Source organism: Mus caroli, unplaced genomic scaffold (assembly GCF_978045245.1).
Source record: "Mus caroli unplaced genomic scaffold, Mus_caroli_1 scaffold_4, whole genome shotgun sequence".
NCBI lineage: Eukaryota > Metazoa > Chordata > Mammalia > Rodentia > Muridae > Mus > Mus caroli.
Genome location: NW_028227259.1, coordinates 21,625,241 through 21,647,483, shown reverse-complemented (window position 1 = coordinate 21,647,483; position 22,243 = coordinate 21,625,241). Strand labels below are relative to the sequence as shown.

The 22,243-nt window shown below is 40.9% G+C and overlaps 1 pseudogene; it reads right to left on the bottom strand.

The window, feature by feature from the left end:
• Positions 1–646: 646 nt before the first annotated feature.
• LOC147004993 (phospholipid hydroperoxide glutathione peroxidase GPX4 pseudogene) lies at positions 647–1,192 on the bottom strand (annotated as a pseudogene).
• Positions 1,193–22,243: the final 21,051 nt, after the last annotated feature.

The following is a 22,243-nucleotide window of genomic DNA, read 5'->3' as shown; positions in this document are numbered from 1 at the left end:
TCTAAGCTCAGGTTGATCCACTCCACTATAGCTGCTGTTCTTGGTGATCATCCCATGGTATTGACATCTTCAATACACTGGGGTGTTCCACTCCAACTAGGCTTCACCAATAGCCTCTCATAGGCTCTCTTCATGGTGCCAAGCATCAAATCCTTTGCATGACCCCTTCAGTCATAGGCCATCAACTATTGCTGAGGCTACACCTTCTCCAATGGCCTTCCATGACCTCTCACAGTGCCAAGCCTCAGCTGTTCTTCATTACATCTTCATGCCTTCAAAACCAGTACCACCTGTGTGACTCTCACACATTACCAAGTCCAGCTGCAGCATGAGGTACAACCTTGGCTATCTCTGGAACACAGCTTCTTTGTGCTCCCAGAAAACAATTCCCAGAAGATTTTACCTCAGTGATGCTAGTCTCTTCTTTTTTTTTTTTTTTTTTACATTTCTACATTTTATTCCCACAAGGCAGCCAGGGTGAAGCTCGAGCCCAGGGCCACAGGCCTCTGTACCTTCCTCCGGTGGGGATGCACGCCAGGTCCTCAGGACTGCCCCACCAGCAGGCTGGTTTTCAGGCAGACCTTCATGAGTGCTGGGGTGGAAGTCTCCAGAGGTCACAGGGCAGGGGTCTTGGTGTGGGGGCACACACTTGTAGGGCTAGCTAGAGATAGCACAGCAGGTCCTTCTCTATCACCTGGGGCTCCTCCATGGGACTGTAGCGCTTCACCACGCAGCCGTTCTTATCAGTGAGAAACTTGGTAAAGTTCCATTTGATGGCATTTCCCAGCATGCCCCTGCCCTTGGGCTGGACTTTCATCCATTTCCACAGTGGGTGGGCATCGTCCCCATTTACACAGATCTTGCTGTACATGTCAAACTTGACGTTGTAGCCGGCTGCAAACTCCTTGATTTCTTGATTACTTCCTGTCTCCTGCCTCCCAAACTGGTTGCAGGGGAAGGCCAGTATTCGTAAACCACACTCAGCATATTGGGCATGCAGATCGACTAGCTGATTGTAGTTTACGTTGGTTTTGCCTCATTGCGAGGCCACGTTGGTGAAGATGCACATGAAACCTCTGTACTTATCCAGGCAGACCATGTGCCCATCGATGTCCTTGGCTGAGAATTCGTGCATGGAGCGCACACAGCGCCAATCATTGCGGGATGCACACATGGTGCCTGCCAGACCAGGCACAGCCCGCTGGTCTCTTCTTTTTTTTTTTTTTTTTTGGTTTTTCGAGACAGGATTTCTCTGTGTAGCCCTGGCTGTCCTGGAACTCACTTTGTAGACCAGGCTGGCCTCGAACTCGGAAATCCGCCTGCCTCTGCCTCCCGAGTGCTGGGATTAAAGGCGTGCGCCACCACGCCCGGCCGCTGGTCTCTTCTTAATCATTGCTAATTTCTTAGCTCCAGCTGACCATCATCAATTGTACCAGTAGATCCTTCCATTCTTAACTCTAGAGCCAGACCCACATGGATGAAGCTGCCGAGTTCTGCTGCTTGCAGAAACTAGAACATGACCCCCTTGTACTATCACATTATCACTGGCTTTATGTTTTCCAAATCCTTCACTGCCTAAGCTTGGCTATCCTGGTTCTTGCTCTGTAGATTGACCTTGAATGCAGAGATCAGCATGCCTGTCTCCTGGGATTAAAGGTGTGTACCACCATGCCTGGATCTAAATTTAGCTGGGTAGGATCTTGCCCCAAGGTCCCACTCCCTTAATCTGTTATCTCCTAGAACACAGGATTTTGTTCCATTTCACTTCCTGGTACCCCTTTAATACTCAAACCATATATTTCATATTTTCCCTTTCTAAGCTTGTTATGCTTGTTCAAACTTCTCTTCATAAGACTTAACCAGAGATCAAAGTCTCTGTTGGGATATTTTGAAACTTCCTTTGTCAGTGCAATTAATTTTAGTCTCTTCACCTTAGCTTCAAGCAGACTTTTTCAGACAAGGGCAAAAATTAGCTACATTCTTCACCAAAATACCACAAAAACAGTCTTTATGCCACATTCTGAAATTCTTCTCTTTTGAAATCTCTTGGGCCAGATCAACACAATTCAAATTACTCTCGGCAACAAAGTCTTCCATATTCCTACTAGGATGACACATTAAGCCCCATTTAAAGCATTCCACTGCTTTCCATATCCAAACTCCCAAAGTCCACATTCTTTCAAATAAAAGCATGGTCAGGCCTATCACAGCAATACCACAGTCCCTGGTACCAACTTCTCTATTAGTCAGGGATTTACTGCTGTGAACAGACACCATGACCAAGGCAAGTCTTATAAAAAACATTTAATTAGGGCTGGCTTACAGGTTCAGAGGTTCAGTCCATTATCATTAAGGTGGGAGGGAGCATGGCAGTATCCAGGCAGGCATGGCACAGGCAGAGCTGAGAATTCTATGTCTTCATCCAAAGACTGCTAGTGGAAGACTGACCTAGGGTGAGAGTATTAAGCCCACATCCACAGTGACACACCTACTCCAACCAGGTCACACCTATTCCAACAAGGCCACAACTGCAAATGGTGCCACTCCCTGGTCCAAGAATATACAAACCATCATAATCCCCTTCCTTTAACTAGATTGCCTAGTTGGGCTTCAGTGGCGAATATGTGTTTAGTCCTGTTGGAACTGGATGTTCCAAGGTAGGATGGTACCTAAGAGGGGCTTCCCCTTCTCTGAGACTGGGAAGAGGAGAGAGAGAAGGCTGACACTGGACTATAAAGAATGAATAAATAAATAAATAAATAAATAAATAAAAAATAATGCCACTTGCTCCATTAATTGATGGCATCTCACATATAATATTGACTGACATCAATGTTGGTATGGGATTGAAAGTAAAATCTCATATTGTTGCCTAACTTGACATCTTTTTTTAAAAAATTAATTTAATTTTACTTATACTTAACTCTGTGTCCCAAATGCTAAACCAAGCACTGTCATCTTTCTGTTTGAGATGCTTTACTCCCTCTGTGTCTTTTTCCCTTATAGTTAGGCTCCTTTGTAAAGTGTTGTACACTGCCATTGAATTACTGTCCAAGGTCTTTTGCATGCCATACAGGAGCATGACTCAACTTTCACTGAGCTCAAACTTCTACACACTCACTCACTCCTCACTATCTCAAACTAGCTCAGGGTCCTGTGTGTGAGTATGTATTTCTGTGTGTCCACCAGCACAGATCTAACATATAGATGTCTCTGCATTATTGTAATATTCATAATTTACTTTCAAATGTGAACTACTTTCTTGAATTCTGGCATAACATCTTAAAATTACTACCTTTGACATTGGGCTTTCCTTGCTTGTCAGCTGCTCATAAGCTCCTGATTACTTAAACCTTAAAACTTTCCAAAGCCCCCAGACAACAGCCATTCGAGCGCCTTGCATTTGCCTCTGCTGGTTGCATACTATTTGGTTCAGGCTAATGTTCTCCTTCAGGTCCATTCCACCTTTCTTCTGTCTCTAACTGATGGGCATTTCCTAATAAAAGTGACTGGATATTCTCTGTCTGAACTGAGCTGAATTCTGAGGAGAAAAGGAACATTCACATGCTCCATAGGAACCACACTTAAAGTCGCACGCAGTACACAGTGGTAGGAAGCACAAAGACAATAAGAAGTCTACTAACAATGATCGGCATAAGCAGAGCTCTTGTTGTAAATGACAGAAACTAAGCTTCACCGATCCTTGGCAAAACAATTAAACTATAAGATGACTCCTAAGGTACTGAATTTAATAACAGGAAGAGTTAGTGTGTCTAAGGTGGAAACATTTAACTGGAGTGCAAAACATGTTTGTCTCTTGTTTTTTGTCCCTCTGCCTTCAGCATCAAATATTCATATATGTTCTGCCCTGTCTGTATATTGTCAATACTCTATTGCTGTCAACTATATCTGACTACATACTAGAGAATACAGTAACCAACATCCTGTAGATTTCAATTTTTGTAATTCCAAATAGCAAACAGGAATAACTTATTGGTGTGTATTCCTATGACTTATTGATAAGGCAAAAAGAGCACTTATAAGTAGGGAACAGATGTGAATCAGAAATTACAAATTTTTGTCAAAATAAGGGATAGAGTAGGAGAGAAGTTGCAAGATCAAATGGAGTTTCATCCTTTGTCAGCATAGTGCATAGATAAAAACAAACAAACAAACAAAAACAAAACAAAACAAAAACCTGAATTTCAGGTATTAAAATTGATTTTAGTTGCAATTCTATATTTTCAGAAATATCATAAGTATTAAGAGCTTGCTCTATATTAATGTGTAATTAGCATTTATAATTCTTTTTTGTTATTTAGGTATTTATATATATATATATATACTTTTAATTTAAGTTTTATTGCATTATGATGAAAAAAGGTACATAATTTCAATTTATCTGAATTTGTTAACATTTAAAAACATATTTTGAGTAAACAGACTTATATCATATTCTTCTTTCCTTTTTGTACCCCAACTCTTCCCAGAGACCCCCTTCAATACCTGCCATACCTTTCATTTTTTATCATATTCTTTAAAATTTATACAATATTATAATAATAAAAACGAGTATTATAAAAGTTGTTTGATATAAAACAATCAATTGAACAGTCTTATTTAGATCCTTGTATACAGCAATACTGAAAATACATTTTTTCTCGATATAGATTTTAAATAACTCCAAATATATTAACTCTATAATATTTTAAAATAATATAACACTATTAGTTTTTTAATGAACATAAAATAGATAAAGTCTTTTGTTTGTTTGTTTTGTTTTGTATTTAGTAGAGCTTAAAATCTTGGCTCTTACTGTGGTACAAACCCCAAATAAGAACAATTTTTGGACATTAGAGTTCATTGTAATAAGGCTGTACTTCAATGTACCTCACATCACCAAAGGATTTTACTACCATAGTAGCTAAGCTAAGAGTTGTCAGTTATGCTGCACCAAGGAATGAATTGTAGACATAATTTTGGGCAGAGATTTCCTGCTATGGTCAAAGCTATTTGACTTAAGTGATTGTCTTCATTCACAGTCCACAGGGGACAGGTTACTGTTGGGGCAGGCCTGCGGCTCTCATGGCCAGGTTCGAGCCTGTAAGGCATCTTGGAACTGAAAGAAAAGAGGGAGCCTAGGCAGGTTGAAAAATAATGGAACCAAGACAACTAGTCTGCTCAAGGTTCAAATGTTTAATGGTAGACAGGCTTTATAAAAGAGGGGGGAAAGTCCATTCCCGCCAATTCATCCTTGGAGCCTGGAACCAGCTGCAGGTGATGACGTGCAGGATAGGGCGAGTTCTCCAGAATAGCTCTGGGGTGGGGGTGGGGGGCTCTCAGCAGGTAGCAGTATCTTGAAGAGGAACAGCGTTAGTGGCTCAATAATAGAGTGATCTAGGGAGGAAGGCTCCACCATAGGTAATCTTCTTAGTGGCAGCAAGGTCAAGGTCTGGCTCAGCCTGCTTCAGGCTTGTGGGAGGCTACAGGTTAAGAAATGGTGTGAGGGAGACTGCATTAGTTAGGGAAGCAGAAACCGGCCAGAGTAGGGCCACAGGCCTCATCCGGCCGGATCAGCACCAGGGTAGGAGAGCGCAGGGTCGGCTGACACCCGCCAGCTACCCACGACCCCCGCCACAGGATTTTGAGACTGCTGGTGAGTGGAACACAGCTTCTGCTCCAGTCCAATCACGCAGGACCTGAGACTGCTCTGGTTGGGGAGGCAGAAATCCGGCCTACATAGGGCCACAAGCCTCTTCCGGTCAGAAAAGCACCGGGATAGCGAGGGCGCAGGGTCGGCTGACACTCGCCAGCTACCCACAACACCCGCCACAGGATCTTAGAGACTTCTGGTGAGTTGAACACAGCTTCTGCTCCGGTCCAATTGCGCGCGGGACCTGAGACTGCATTAGTTAGGGAAGCAGAACCGGCCAGAGTAGGGCCACAGGCCTTATCCGGCCGGATCAGCACCGGGGTAGCTAGAGCGCAGGGTCGGCTGACACCCGCCAGCTACCCACGACCCCCGCCACAGGATTTTGAGACTGCTGGTGAGTGGAACACAGCTTCTGCTCCAATCTTTAAACAGTGACAACGACAACAACTAAGCCCAGAGATTACCAGATGGCGAAAGGTAAACGTAAGAATCTTACTAACAGAAACTAAGACCACTCACCATCATCAGAACCCAGCACCCCCACTTCGCCCAGTCCAGGGCACCCCAACACACCAGAAAAGCTAGACACGGATCTAAAAGCATATCTCATGATGATGGTAGAGGACATCAAGAAGGACTTTAATAACTCACTTAAAGAATTACAGGAGAACATGGCTAAAGAGTTACAAGTCCTTAAAGAAAAACAGGATAACACAATCAAACAGGTAGAAGTCCTTAAAGAAAAACAGGAAAACACATCCAAACAGATGATGGAAATGAACAAAACCATACTAGACCTAAAAAGGGAAGTAGACACAATAAAGAAAACCCAAAATGAGGCAACACTGGAGATAGAAACCCTAGGAAAGAAATCTGGAACCATAGATACCAGCATCAGCAACAGAATACAAGAGATGGAAGAGAGAATCTCAGGTGCAGAAGATTCCATAGAGAACATCGGCACAACAATCAAGGAAAATGTAAAATGCAAAAAGATCCTAACTCAAAACATCCAAGAAATACAGGACACAATGAGAAGACCAAACCTACGGATAATAGGAGTGGATGAGAATGAAGATTTTCAACTCAAAGGACCAGCAAACATCTTCAACAAAATTATAGAAGAAAACTTCCCAAATCTAAAGAAAGAGATGCCCATGAACATACAAGAAGCCTACAGAACTCCAAATAGACTGGACCAGAAAAGAAATACCTCCCGACACATAATAATCAGAACAACAAATGCTCTAAATAAAGATAGAATACTAAAAGCAGTAAGAGAAAAAGGCCAAGTAACATATAAAGGCAAGCCTATCAGAATTACACCAGATTTCTCACCAGAGACTATGAAAGCCAGAAGATCCTGGACGGATGTTATACAGACACTAAAAGAACACAAATTCCAGCCCAGGCTACTATACCCAGCCAAACTCTCAATTAACATAGATGGAGAAACCAAAGTATTCCACGACAAAACCAAACTCACACATTATCTCTCCACGAATCCAGCCCTTCAAAGGATAATAACAGAAAAAAACCAATACAAGGACAGGAACCACGCCCTAGAAACAACAAGAAGGTAATCCCTCAACAAACCTAAAAGAAGACAGCCACAAGAACAGAATGCCAACTTTAACAACAAAAATAACAGGAAACAACAATTACTTTTCCTTAATATCTCTTAATATCAATGGACTCAACTCCCCGATAAAAAGACATAGACTGCCGGGCGTGGTGGCGCACGCCTTTAATCCCAGCACTCGGGAGGCAGAGGCAGGCGGATTTCTGAGTTCGAGGCCAGCTGGTCTACAAAGTGAGTGCCAGGACAGCCAGGGCTACACAGAGAAACCCTGTCTCGAAAAACCAAAAAAAAAAAAAAAAAAAAAAAAAAAAAAAAAAAAAAGACATAGACTAACAAACTGGCTACACAAACAAGACCCAACATTTTGCTGCTTACAGGAAACTCATCTCAGAGAAAAAGATAGACACTACCTCAGAATGAAAGGCTGGAAAACAAATTTCCAAGCAAATGGTATGAAGAAACAAGCTGGAGTAGCCATTCTAATATCTGATAAGATTGACTTCCAACCCAAAGTCATTAAAAAAGACAGGGAGGGACACTTCATACTCATCAAAGGTAAAATCCTCCAAGAGGAAATATCAATCCTGAATATCTATGCTCCAAATACAAAGGCAGCCACATTCATTAAAGAAACTTTAGTAAATCTCAAAGCACACATTGCACCTCATACAATAATAGTGGGAGACTTCAACACACCACTTTCACCAATGGACAGATCATGGAAACAGAAACTAAACAGGGACACAGAGAAACTAAGAGAAATTATGAATCAAATGGATCTGGCAGATATCTACAGAACATTCTATCCTAAAACAAAAGGATATACCTTCTTCTCAGCACCTCATGGTACCTTCTCCAAAATTGACCACATAATTGGTCATAAAAAAGACCTCAACAGATACAAAAATATTGAAATTGTCCCATGCATCCTATCAGATCACCATGGACTAAGGCTGATCTTCAATAACAAAATAAATAATAGAAAGCCAACCTTCACGTGGAAACTGAACAACACTCTTCTCAATGATACCTTGGTCAAGGAAGGAATAAAGAAAGAAATTAAGGACTTTTTAGAGTTCAATGAAAATGAAGCCACAACATACCCAAACTTATGGGACGCAATGAAAGCATTTCTAAGAGGAAAACTCATAGCTCTGAGTGCCTCCAAAAGGAAACTAGAGAGAGCACACATTAGCAGCTTGACAACACACCTAAAAGCACTAGAACAAAAGGAAGCAAATTCACCCAAGAGGAGTAGACGGCAGGAAATGATCAAACTCAGGGGCGAAATCAACCAAGTGGAAACAAGAAGAACTATTCAAAGAATCAACCAATCAAGGAGCTGGTTCTTTGAGAAAATCAACAAGATAGATAAACCCTTAGCCAGACTCACTAGAGGGCACAGGGAAAGCATCCTAATTAACAAAATCAGAAATGAAAAAGGAGACATAACAACAGATCCTGAAGACATCCAAAACACCATCAGATCCTTCTACCAAAGGCTATACTCAACAAAACTGGAGAACCTGGATGAAATGGAGAAGTTCCTAGACAGATACCAGGTACCAAAGTTGAATCAAGATCAGGTTAATGATCTAAACAGCCCTATATCCCCCAAAGAAATAGAAGCAGTCATTAATAGTCTCCCAACCAAAAAAAGCCCAGGACCAGATGGGTTTAGTGCAGAGTTCTATCAGACCTTCAAAGAAGATCTAATCCCAGTTCTTCACAAACTATTCCACAAAATAGAAACAGAAGGTACTCTACCCAACTCATTCTATGAAGCCACAATTACTCTGATACCTAAACCACAAAAAGACCCAACAAAGATAGAAAACTTCAGACCAATATCCCTTATGAATATTGATGCAAAAATCCTCAATAAAGTTCTTGCTAACCGAATCCAAGAACACATCAAAACAATCATCCATCCTGACCAAGTAGGTTTCATCCCAGGGATGCAGGGATGGTTCAATATACGGAAATCCATCAACGTAATCCAGTATATAAACAAACTCAAAGACAAAAACCACATGGTCATCTCGTTAGATGGGGAAAAAGCATTTGACAAGATCCAACACCCATTCATGATAAAAGTCTTGGAAAGATCAGGAATTCAAGGCCCATACCTAAACATGATAAAAGCAATCTACAGCAAACCAGTAGCCAACATCAAAGTAAATGGTCAGAAGCTTGAAGCAATCCCTCTAAAATCAGGGACTAGACAAGGCTGTCCACTTTCTCCATACCTATTCAACATTGTACTTGAAGTCCTAGCCAGAGCAATTCGACAACAAAAGGAGATCAAAGGGATACAAATTGGAAAAGATGAAGTCAAAATATCACTTTTTGCAGATGATATGATAGTATATATAAGTGACCCTAAAAATTCCACCAGAGAACTCCTAAGCCTGATAAACAGCTTCGGTGAAGTAGCTGGATATAAAATTAACTCAAATAAATCAATGGCCTTTCTCTACACAAAGAATAAACAGGCTGAGAAAGAAATTAGGGAAACAACACCCTTCTCAATAGTCACAAATAATATAAATTATCTTGGTGTGACTCTAACTAAAGAAGTGAAAGATCTGTATAATAAAAACTTCAAGTCTCTGAAGAAAGAAATTATAGAAGATCTCAGAAGATGGAAAGATCTCCCATGCTCATGGATTGGCAGGATCAACATTGTAAAAATGGCTATCTTGCCAAAAGCAATCTACAGATTCAATGCAATCCCCATCAAAATTCCAACTCAATTCTTCAACGAATTAGAAAGGGCAATCTGCAAATTCATCTGGAATAACAAAAAACCTAGGATAGCAAAAACTCTTCTCAAGGATAAATGAACCTCTGGTGGAATCACCATGCTGGACCTAAAGCTCTACTACAGAGCAATTGTGATACAAACTGCATGGTACTGGTATAGTGACAGACAAATAGACCAATGGAATAGAATTGAAGACCCAGAAATGAACCCACACACCTACGGTCACTTGATCTTCGACAAGGGAGCTAAAAACATCCAGTGGAAGAAAGACAGCATTTTCAACAAATGGTGCTGGCACAACTGGTTGTTAACATGTAGAAGAATGCGAATTGATCCATTCCTATCTCCTTGTACTAAGGTCAAGTCTAAGTGGATCAAGGAACTTCACATAAAACCAGAGACACTGAAACTTATAGAGGAGAAAGTGGGGAAAAGCCTTGAAGATATGGGCACAGGGGAAAAATTCCTGAATAGAACAGTAATGGCTTGTGCTGTAAGATCGAGAATTGACAAGTGGGACCTCATGAAACTACAAAGCTTCTGCAAGGCTAAAGACACCATCAATAAGACAAAAAAACCACCAACAGATTGGGAAAGGATCTTCACCTATCCTAAATCAGATAAGGGACTAATATCCAATATATATAAAGAACTCAAGAAGGTGGACTCCAGAAAGTCAAATAACCCCATTAAAAAATGGGGCTCAGAACTGAACAAAGAATTCTCACCTGAGGAATACCGAATGGCAGAGAAGCACCTGAAAAAATGTTCACCATCCTTAATCATCAGGGAAATGCAAATCAAAACAACCCTGAGATTTTACCTCACACCAGTCAGAATGGCTAAGATCAAAAATTCAGGTGACAGCAGATGCTGGCGAGGATGTGGAGAAAGAGGAACACTCCTCCATTGTTGGTGGGATTGCAAGCTTGTACAACCACTCTGGAAATCAGTCTGGCGGTTCCTCAGAAAATTGGACATAGTCCTACCGGAGGATCCAGCAATACCTCTCCTGGGCATATATCCAGAAGATGTCCCAACCGGTAAAAAGGACACATGCTCCACTATGTTCATAGCAGCCCTATTTATAATAGCCAGAAGCTGGAAAGAACCCAGATGTCCCTCAACAGAGGAATGGATACAGAAATTATGGTACATTTACACAATGGAGTACTACTCAGCTATTAAAAAGAATGAATTTATGAAATTCCTAGCCAAATGGATGGACCTGGAGGGCATCATCTTGAGTGAAGTAACACAATCACAAAAGAACTCACACAATATGTATTCACTGATAAGTGGATATTAGCCCAAAACTTAGGATACCCAAGATATAAGATACAATTTGCTAAATGCATGAAACTCAAGAAGAATGAAGACCAAAGTGTGGACACTGTGCACCTTCTTAGAATTGGGAACAAAACACCCAGGGAAGGAGTTACAGAGACAAAGTTCGTAGCTGTGATGAACGGATGGACCATTTAGAGACTGCCGTATCCAGGGATCCATCCCATAATCAGCTTCTAAACGCTGACACCATTGCATACACTAGCAAGATTTTGCTGAAAGGACCCAAATATAGCTGTCTCTTGTGAGACGATGCCGGGGCCTAGCAAACACAGGAGTGGATGTTCACAATCAGCTATTGGGTGTATCACAGGGCTCCCAATGGAGAAGCTAGAGAAAGTACCCAAGGAGCTAAAGGGATATGCAACCCTATTGTTGGAACAACATGATGTACTAACCAGAACCCCGGAGCTCTTGTCTCTAGCTGCATATGTATCGAAAGATGGCCTAGTCAGCCATCAATGGAAAGAGAGGCCCATTGGACGTGCAAACTTTATATGCCCCAATATAGGGGAATGCCAGGGCCAAAGGAATGGGAATGGGTGGGTAGGGAAGTGGGGGCGCTATGGGGGACTTTTGGGATAGCATTGGAAATGTAATTGAGGAAAATATGTAATAAAAAAATATATATATAAAAAGAAATGGTGTGAGTATTGAGATGGTCTATTGATGAAGTCATTCATCAAATGTTTCAATGAAGAATGGTTCTGCTTGGAGGGTGGCACAGACATTAGGTGAGGGTAAGATTCTAGTTCCTTGGCTTTGATGATTTTGAAAAGCATTCATCTCAGAATAAGAGTAACTTATAAAATCCTCTTCTTCAAAATTGGTACAATAATTATAAATATCAAGCAAAGCACTCAGTCTCACTCTTTGCTGTTCTCTTACAAGCCACCTCCCAAATAAATTGTCTTCTTTTGGCTGTGTAAATAATTTTGAAATATAAACAATCCTACTAATAGAGATAGGAGAAGTGTGATTTCAAGACCATTATGTGGCACACAGCAAGACACTGTCATGTACAAACAAACAGAAAGTGTATATGGATTGTACAGTATTGGACCTATTTCTCCAATTACCAAATTAGAGAGACCACTGGATAACAACCAACAAATTTCTTATTCCTCATATTTTTGAATTTCAGTTGATTAGGATATGTTGGTAATATTAATTTTCATATTAAAAGATATTAAAGAAAAGTGAGTGTTGATTCCTGTTATTTTTGTTGTTAGAGGTGGAATTATGTTTGTGTGTGTTTGTTGAAAGTTTACTTTCTTGCTTCTTCTAGGGTGTAGTTTCACTCCTTGTGTTGATGTTTTCCATCTACTACCCTTTGTAGGACTGGATTTGTGGAAAGGTATTGTGTAAATTTGGTTTTTTCATGGAATATCTTGTTCTCTCCATCTATGGTAATTAAGAGTTTTGCTGGGTATAGTAGCCTGGGCTGGCATTTGTGTTCTCTTAGGGTCTGTATGACACCTGCCCAGGATCTTCTAGCTTTCATAGTCTCTGGTGAGAAGTCTGGTGTAATTCTGATAGGTCTGCCTTTATATGTTACCTGACCTTTTTTTCTTACTGATTTTAATATTCTTTCTTTGTTTAGTGCATTTGCTGTTTTGATTATTATGTGACAGGAGAAATTTCTTTTCTGGTCCAACCTATTTAGAGTTCTGTAGGCTTCTTTGTATGTTCATGGGCATCTCTTTCTTTAGGGAAGTTTTCTTCTATAATTTTGTTGAAGATATTTACTGACACTCAAGTTGGGAATTTTCACTCTCTTCTATACCTATTATCCTTAGGTTTGGTCTTCTCATTGTGTCCTGGATTTCCTGGATATTTTGGGTTAGGAGTGTTTTGCTTTTTGCATTTTCTTTCACTACTGAATCAATGTTTTCTATGGTATGTTCTGCCCCTGAGATTCTCTCTTCTATCTCTTGTTTTCTGTTGGTGATGCTTGCATCTATGACTCCTGATCTCTTTCCTAGGTTTTTTTTAACTCCAGGGTTGTCTCCCTTTGTGATTTCTTTATTGTTTCTAGTTCTATTTTTAGAACCTGGATGGTTTTGTTCCTTTCCTTTGCCTGTTTGACTGTGTTTTCCTGTAATTCTTTAAGGGATTTTTGTGTTTTCTCTTTAAGGGCTTCTAGGTGTTTATCTGTGTTCTCCTGAATTTCTTTAAGGGAGTTATTTATGTCTTTCTTAAAGTTCTTTATCATCATCATGAGAAGTGATTTTAGATCTGAATATTGCTTTTCTGGTGTGTTGGGGTATCCATGTCTTGCTATGGTGGGAAAATTGGGTTCTGATGATGCCAAGTAACCTTGCTTTCTGTTGCTTCTGTTCTTAAGCTTGCCTCCTATAATCTGGCTATTTCTAGTGTTACCTGCCCTGGCTATGTCTGACTGGAGCCTGTCCTTCCTGTGATCCTGGTTGTGTCAGAACTCCTCAGAGTCAAGCTGTCTCTCTGATCCTGTGATTCTGGGATCCTGTGATCCTGAGATCCTGGGTGTATCCGAGCTCCTGGGAGTCAAGCTGCCTCTGGGACCCTGAGATTCTGGTGTGACCAATGTCCTGGGATCCTAGGATCCTATGATCCTGGACATGTTACACCACCTGAGAGTGGAACTGCCTCTGGGTGTTGTGGGGCTGACTGTAGAGTTTGTGTCCAAGGTCTGCTTGGGTCACTGACCCAGACAGACTGGAAGGAACCCAAGCTACTGGTCTGGCAGAGTTCATGAGTGCCTGGGTAGCACTGGTCCAAGTTACTCCCGGTTTTGGGACAGATGTTGTGTCCTCCTCACCTCTGATCCTATGATGCTGAGTGTGTTAGAGTGCCTGGGAGTGGAGCTGCCTCTGGGTGTTGTGGGGCTGGCTGTGGAGTTTGTAATCAAGGTCTTCTCAGGGCACCGGCCCAGACAGATGGGAATCTACCCAGCATTTCTAATAGTGTGTCCAATTACCTGAGTTTGATCCCCAGTACTCACATAGAAAAAGGAAAAAAAACATCCCTTGAGGGTTGGGTTCTAGCATCCTGACAAGGTGGTAAATGACCACAGCCAATGAAAATTAATAAAAATGCCAGCAACTTTTCTAGCCATTTATGTTGAATCTGAATGCTTTGCTTGTGATTGTGTATATGCCAATGTATGCATAATATCTGCATAGTCAGAAGAGGAGTTACAGATGGCGGTCAGCCTCCATGTGGTGCTAGGACTAGAAGCCAGGTCGTCCGCCAAGAGCAACAAGTGCTCTTAACTGCTCAGTCACCTCTCCAGCAGCCCTCCTGCACATTTAAAACAATAAATCAGATGAAGAGAGCAAGGAAGACAACCACATCAGTCTCTGGCCCCCACACATATACACACATGTATACATGTGAACATCACCCCCCAAAAAATTTGAAAAAAATAAAAATTGGTTTAAAAAATAAACTCAAATTTGGTGACAGACATAAATTGAAAGATTCAAGAAGTTTAACAGTAAAATTACTCAAAGAAAAGCATAGCTATATACATCTGAATGAAACGGTTAAATACAAAAGTCTTAAAACAAAACTAAACTAGAGCCGAGCTTCAGAATATTAGCATTTTATAACAGAGGAAACAGTGACCCATAGGGTCATGGATGCCAAGGAGAAACAAAGAAGTCAGTGGACCACGTAATTTAAAAATTTTTTTTTTTTTTTTTTTTTGGTTTTTCGAGACAGGGTTTCTCTGTGTAGCCCTGGCTGTCCTGGAACTCACTTTGTAGACCAGGCTGGCCTCGAACTCAGAAATCCGCCTGCCTCTGCCTCCCGAGTGCTGGGATTAAAGGCGTGCGCCACCACGCCCGGCTTAAAAATTTTTTTAAAGATGTATTTTAATTATGTATATGAGTACACTGTAGCTGTCTTCAGACACATCAGAGTAAGGTGCCAGATTCTATTACAGATGGTTGTGAGCCACCATGAGGATGCTGGGAATTAAACTCAGGACTTCTGGAAGACCACAGTCATCTCTCCAGCCCATTTGAAATCTTTCTTTTCTCTTTTTATTAGATATTTTCTTTATTTACATTTCAAATGTTATTCCCTTTCTTAGTTTCCCCTCTAAAAATCCCCTATCCCCTCCCCCTGCTCCCTGACCCACCTACTCCCATTCCTGGACCTGGCATTAACTTATACTGGGGCATAAAACCTTCACAGGACCTAGGGCCTCTCCTATTGATGATGACTTACTAGGCCATCCACTGCTACAAATATACCTAGCGCCCCAAGTTCCACCATGTATTTTCTTTGATTGGTGGTAAAGCTCCAAGGAGCTCTGAGGATACTGGTTAGTTCATATTGATGTTCCTTCTATAGGGCTTCATAGAAGCCCCATAGCTCCCCTTCAGCTCCCTGGGTATTTCTCTGGCTCCTTCATTGGGGACCTTGTGCTCTGTCAAATAGATGATTGTGAGCATTCTGTATTTGCCAGGCACTGGCAGAGCCTTGCAGGAGACAGCTATATCAGGTTCCTGTCACCAGGCTCTCATTGACATCTGCCTACTGTCTGGGTTTAATGGTTGTTTATGGGGTGGATCCCCAAGTGGGGCAGTCTCTGGATGATCATTCAGGATCTGCTCCAAAATTTGTCTCTGTAACTCCATCGATGGATATTTTGTTCCCCATTCTAAGAAGGTACGAAGTATCCACACTTTGGTATTCCTTCTTCTTGAGTTTCATGTGGTTTGTGAATTGTATTCTAAGTTTTTGGGCTAATATCTACTTAAGAGTGAGTGCATATCATGTGTGTTCTTTTGTGACTGGGTTACCTCACTCAGGATGATATCCTCCAGATCCATCCATTTGCCCAAGAATTTCATGAATTCATTGTTTTTAATAGCTGAGTAGTACTCCATTGTGTAAATGTACCACATTTTCTGTATTCATTACTCTGTTGAGGGAATTCTGGGTTCTTTCCAGCTTCTGGCTATTATAAATAAGGCTGCTATGAACATAGTGGAGCATGTGTCTTTATTACAACTTGGAACATCTTCTGGGTATATACCCAGGAGAGGTATTGCTGGATCTTCCAGTAATACTATGTCCAATTTTATAAGGAACCTCCAGACAGATTTCCAGAGTGTTTATAGTAGATTGCAATCCCACCAGGAATGTAGGAGTGTTTCTCTTTCCCCACATCCTCACCAGCATCTGCTGTCAACTGAATTTTTGATCTTAGCCATTCTGACTGGTGTGAAGTAGAATCTCAGGGTTGTTTTGATTTGCATTTCCCTGATGATTAAGAATGTTGAACATTTTTTTCAGGTGCTTCTCAGCCATTCGGTATTCCCCAGGTGAGAATTCTTTGCTTAGCTCTATACACCATTTTAAATTGGATTATTTAATTTTCTGGAGTCCATATTCTTGAGTTCTTTGTATATATTGGATATTAGTCCCTGTGATGGTTTGTATATCCTTGGACCAGGGAGTGGCACCATCTGAAGGTGTGGCCTTGTTGAAATAGATGTGACCTGGTTGGAATGGGTGTGTCACTGTGGGTGTGGGTATAAGGTCCTCACCCTAGTTGCCTGGAAGTCAGTCTTCCACTAGCAGTCTTTGGATGAAGACATAGAACTCTCAGCTTCTCCTGCGCCATGCCTTCCTGGATATTGCCATGCTCCCACCTTGATGATAATGGACTGAACCTCTGAACCTGTAAGCCAGCCCCAATTAAATGTTGTTTTTTTTTATAAGACTTGCCTTGGTCATGGTGTCTGTTCACAGCAGTAAAACCCTAACCAAAACAGTCCCCTATCAGATTTAGATACTTTTCCAATCTGTTGATGACCTTTTTGTCTTATTGCCAGTGTCTTTCGCCTTACAGAAGCTTTGCAATTTTATGAGGTCCCATTTTTCAATTCCTGATCTTACAGCACAAATCATTGCTGTTCTGTTTTTTACCCCTGTGCCCTATATTCGAGGATTTCCCCCCATTTTCTCCTCTCTAAGTTTCAGAGTCTCTGGTTTTTTGTGAAGGTCCTTGATCCACATAGACTTGAGATTTGTACAAGTAGATAAGAATGGATCAATTCACATTCTTCTACATGACTACTGCCAGTTGTGCCAGCACCATTTGTTGAGAATGCTGTCCTTTTTCCACTGGATGGTTTTAGCTCCCTTGTCAAAGATCAAGTGACCATAGATGTGTGGGTTCATTTCTGGATCTTCAACTCTATTCCATTGATCTACCTGTCTGTCATTGAACCAGTACCATGCAGTTTTTATCACAATTGCTCTGTAGTTCAGCTTTAGGTCAGGCATGGTGATTCCACCAGAGGTTCTTTTATCATTGAGAATAGTTTTTGCTCTACTAGGGTTTTTGTTATTCCAGATGAATTTGCTCAGTGAAGAATTGAGTTGGAATTTTGATGGGGATTGCATTGAATCTGTAGATTGCTTTCGGCAAGATAGCCATTTTTACTATATTGATCCTGCAAATCCATTGAGCATGGTAGATCTTTCTATCTTCTGAGATCTTCTTTGATTTCTTTCTTCAGAAACTTGAAATTACTTTTTTTCTCTTTTTTTTTGGTTAGATATTTTCTTTATTTACGTTTCGAATGCTATCCTGAAAGTTCCCTATACCCTCCCACCACCCTGCTCCCCTACCCACCTACTCCCACTTATGGACCCTGGCATTCCCCTGTACTGGAGCATATAAGAGACTTGAAGTTCTTATCAAACACATCTTTAACTTCCTTAGTTAGAGTCACTCCAAGGCATTTTATATTATTTGTGACTATTGTGAAGGATGTTGTTTCCCTAATTTCTTTCTCAGCCTGTTTATCATTTGTGTAGAGAAAGGCCACTGATTTGTTTGAGTTAATTTTATATCCAGCTACTGCACTGAAGCTTTTTATCAGGTTTAGGAGTTCTCTAGTGGAATTTTTAGGGTCACTTAGATATACTATCATATCATCTGTAAATAGTGATATTTTGACTTCTTCCTTTCCAATTTGTATCCCCTTGATCTCCTTTTGTTGTCTAATTGCTCTGGCTAGGACTTCAAGTACAATGTTGAATAGGTAGGGAGAGAGTAGACAGCCTTGTCTAGTCCCTGATTTTAGAGGGAATGCTTCCAGCTTCTCACCATTTACTTTGATGTTGGCTACTGGTTTGCTATAGATTGCTTTTATCATGTTTAGGTATGGGCCTTGAATTCCTGATCTTTCCAAGACTTTTATCATGAATGGGTGTTGGATTTTGCCAAATGCTCTCTCAGCACCTAATGAAATGATCATGTGTTTTTTATCTTTGATTTATTTATATAGTGGATTACATTGATAGATTTCTACATATTAAACCATCCCTGCATCCCTGGGATGAAGCCTACATGATCATGATGGATGATCATTTTGATGTGTTCTTGGATTTGGTTAGCGAGTATTTTATTGCGTATTTTTGCATTGATATTCATAAGGCAAATTGGTCTGAAGTTCTCTATCTTTGTTGGGTCTTTGTGTGGTTTAGGTATCAGAGCAATTATGGCTTCATAGAATGAATTGGGTAGAGTACCTTCTGTTTCCATTTTGTGGAATAGTTTGAGGAGAGTTAGAATTAGGTCTTCTTTGAAGGTCTGATAGAACTCTGCAATAAACCCATCTGGTCTTGGACTTTTTTTGGTTGGGCGACTATTAATGACTGCTTCTATTTCTTTAGGGGATATGGGACTGTTTAGGTCTTTAATCTGATCCTGATTTAACTTTGGTACCTGGTATCTGTCTAGGAAGTTGTCCAATTCATCCAGGTTTTTCAGTTTTGTCAGTTTCTTCAGAGTGTGGACTACAGAAAGCTAACAGCTTCTGGGACAGGCGGGAGCCACAGATCTTCTGAGGCAGCCCCCTTTTCGGGCTCCAGACATCCGCGCACCTTCCTGGCCAGAGGATAGGTATCTGCCCGGCCCGCAGGGCTTTGCAGGAGCACCTGGGGGATCCCTCTGACACTAGTCTGTGCAGGTGAGAGTGTGGACTACAGAAGCTAACTGCTTCTGGGACAGGTCCTATTTTGGGCCTTCATCTTCCGCCAGGAGGGAGGTCTGAACGCCAGATATCTGTGCACCTTCCCTGTAAGAGGAGAGCTTGCCTGCAGAGAGTGCTCTGACCACTGAAACTCAGAGGAGAGATCTAGTCTTCCAGGTCTGCTGATAGAGGCTAACAGAATCATGAGAGGAACAATCTCTAACCAGAGACAACTATAACAACTAACTCCAGAGATTACCAGATGGCGAAAGGTAAACGTAAGAATCTTACTAACAGAAACCAAGACCACTCGCCATCATCAGAACCCAGCATTCCCACCTCGCCAAGTCCAGGGCACCCCAACACACCCGAAAGGCTAGACCTGGATTTAAAATCATATCTCATGATGATGGTAGAGGACATCAAGAAGGACTTTAATAACTCACTTAAAGAAATACAGGAGAATACCTTAAAGGTAGAAGACCTTAAAGAAATACAGGAGAACACCTTAAGGTAGAAGACCTTAAAGAGGAAGCACAAAAATCCCTTAAAGAATTGCAGGAAAACACGACCAAACAGGTGATGGAATTGAATAAAACCATCCAAGACATAAAAAGGGAAGTAGACACAATAAAGAAAACCCAAAGTGAGGCAATGCTGGAGATAGAAACCCTAGGAAAGAAATCTGGAACCATAGGTGCAAGCATCAGCAACAGAATACATGAGATGGAAGAGAGAATCTCAGGTGCAGAAGATTTCATAGAGAACATCGGCACAACAATCAAAGAAAATGGAAAACACAAAAAGATCCTAACTCAAAACATCCAGAAAATCCAGGACACAATGAGAAGACCAAACCTACGGATAATAGGAGTAGATGAGAATGAAGATTTTCAACTCAAAGGGCCAGCAAATATCTTCAACAAATATATAGAAGAAAACTTCCCAAACCTAAAGAAAGAGATGCCCATGAATATACAAGAAGCCTGCAGAACTCCAAATAGACTGGACCAGAAAAGAAATTCCTCCCAACACACAATAGCACAGAACAACAAATGCACTAAATAAAGATAGAATATTAAAAGCAGTAAGGGAAAAAGGTCAAGTAACATATAAAGGCAAGCCTATCAGAATTACACCAGATTTTTCACCAGAGACTATGAAAGCCAGAGGAACCTAGACAGATGTTATACAGACACTAAGAGAACACAAATGCCAGCCCAGGCTACTATAGCCAGCCATACTTTCAATTACCATAGATGGAGAAACGAAAGTATTCCACGACAGAACCAAGTTCACACATTATCTTTCCATGAATCCCACCCTTCAAAGGATAATAACAGAAAAAAACCAATACAAGGACGGAAACCACGTCCTAGAAAAAGCAAGAAGGTAATCCCTCAACAAACCTAAAAGAAGACAGCCACAAGAACAGAATGCCAACTCTAACAACAAAAATAAGAGGAAGCAACAATTACTTTTCCTTAATATCTCTTAATATCAATGGACTCAACTCCCCAATAAAAAGACATAGACTAACAGACTGGCTACACAAAAAGGACCCAACATTTTGCTGCTTGCAGGAAACTCATCTCAGGGAAAAAGATAGACACTACCTCAGAATGAAAGGCTGGAAAACAATTTTCCAAGCAAATGGTCTGAAGAAACAAGCTACAGTAGCCATTCTAATATCTAATAAAATCGACTTCCAACCCAAAGTCATCAAAAAAGACAAGGAGGGACACTTCATACTCATCAAAGGTAAAATCTTCCAAGAGGAACTATCAATTCTGAATAGCTATGCTCCAAATACAAGGGCAGCCACATTCATTAAAGAAACTTTAGTAAAGCTCAAAGCACACATTGCACCTCACACAATAATAGTGGGAGACTTCAACACACCGCTTTCACCAAGGGACAGATCATGGAATCAGAAACTAAACAGGGACACAGTGAAACTAACAGAACTTATGAAACAAATGGATCTAACAGATATCTACAGAACATTTTGACCTAAAACAAAAGGATATACCTTCTTCTCAGCACCTCAAGGTACCTTCTCCAAAACTGACCACATAATTGGTCACAAAACAAGACTCAACATATACAAAAATATTGAAATTGTCCCATGCATCCTATCAGATCACCATGGACTAAGGCTGATTTTCAATAACAAAATAAATAATAGAAAGCCAACATTCACATGGAAACTGAACAACACTCTTCTCAATGATACCTTGGTCAAGGAAGGAATAAAGAAAGAAATTAAGGACTTTTTGGAGTTTAATGAAAATGAAGCCACGGGGGCTGGTGAGATGGCTCAGTGGGTAAGAGCACCCGACTGCTCTTCTGAAGGTCCAGAGTTCAAATCCCAGCAACCACATGGTGGCTCACAACCATCTGCAATGAGATCTGGCGCCCTCTTCTGGAGTGTCTGAAGACAGCTACAGTGTACTTACATGTAATAAATAAATAAAACTTTAAAAAAAAAAAAAGAAAGAAAATGAAGCCACAACATACCCAAACTTATGGGACACAATGAAAGCATTTCTAAGAGGAAAACTCATAGTTCTGAGTGCCTCCAAAAAGAAACTAGAGAGAGCACATATTAGCAGCTCAACAACACACCTAAAAGCTCTAGAACAAAAGGAAGCAAATTCACCCAAGAAGAGTAGACGGCAGGAAATAATCAAACTCGGGGCGAAATCAACCAAGTGGAAACAAGAAGAACTATTCAAAGAATCAACCAAACCAGGAGCTGGTTCTTTGAGAAAATCAACAAGATAGATAAACCCTTAGCCAGACTCACTAGAGAGCACAGGGAAAGCATCCTAATTAACAAAATCAGAAATGAAAAGGGAGACAGAACAACAGATCCTGAAGAAATCCAAAACACCATCAGATCCTTCTAC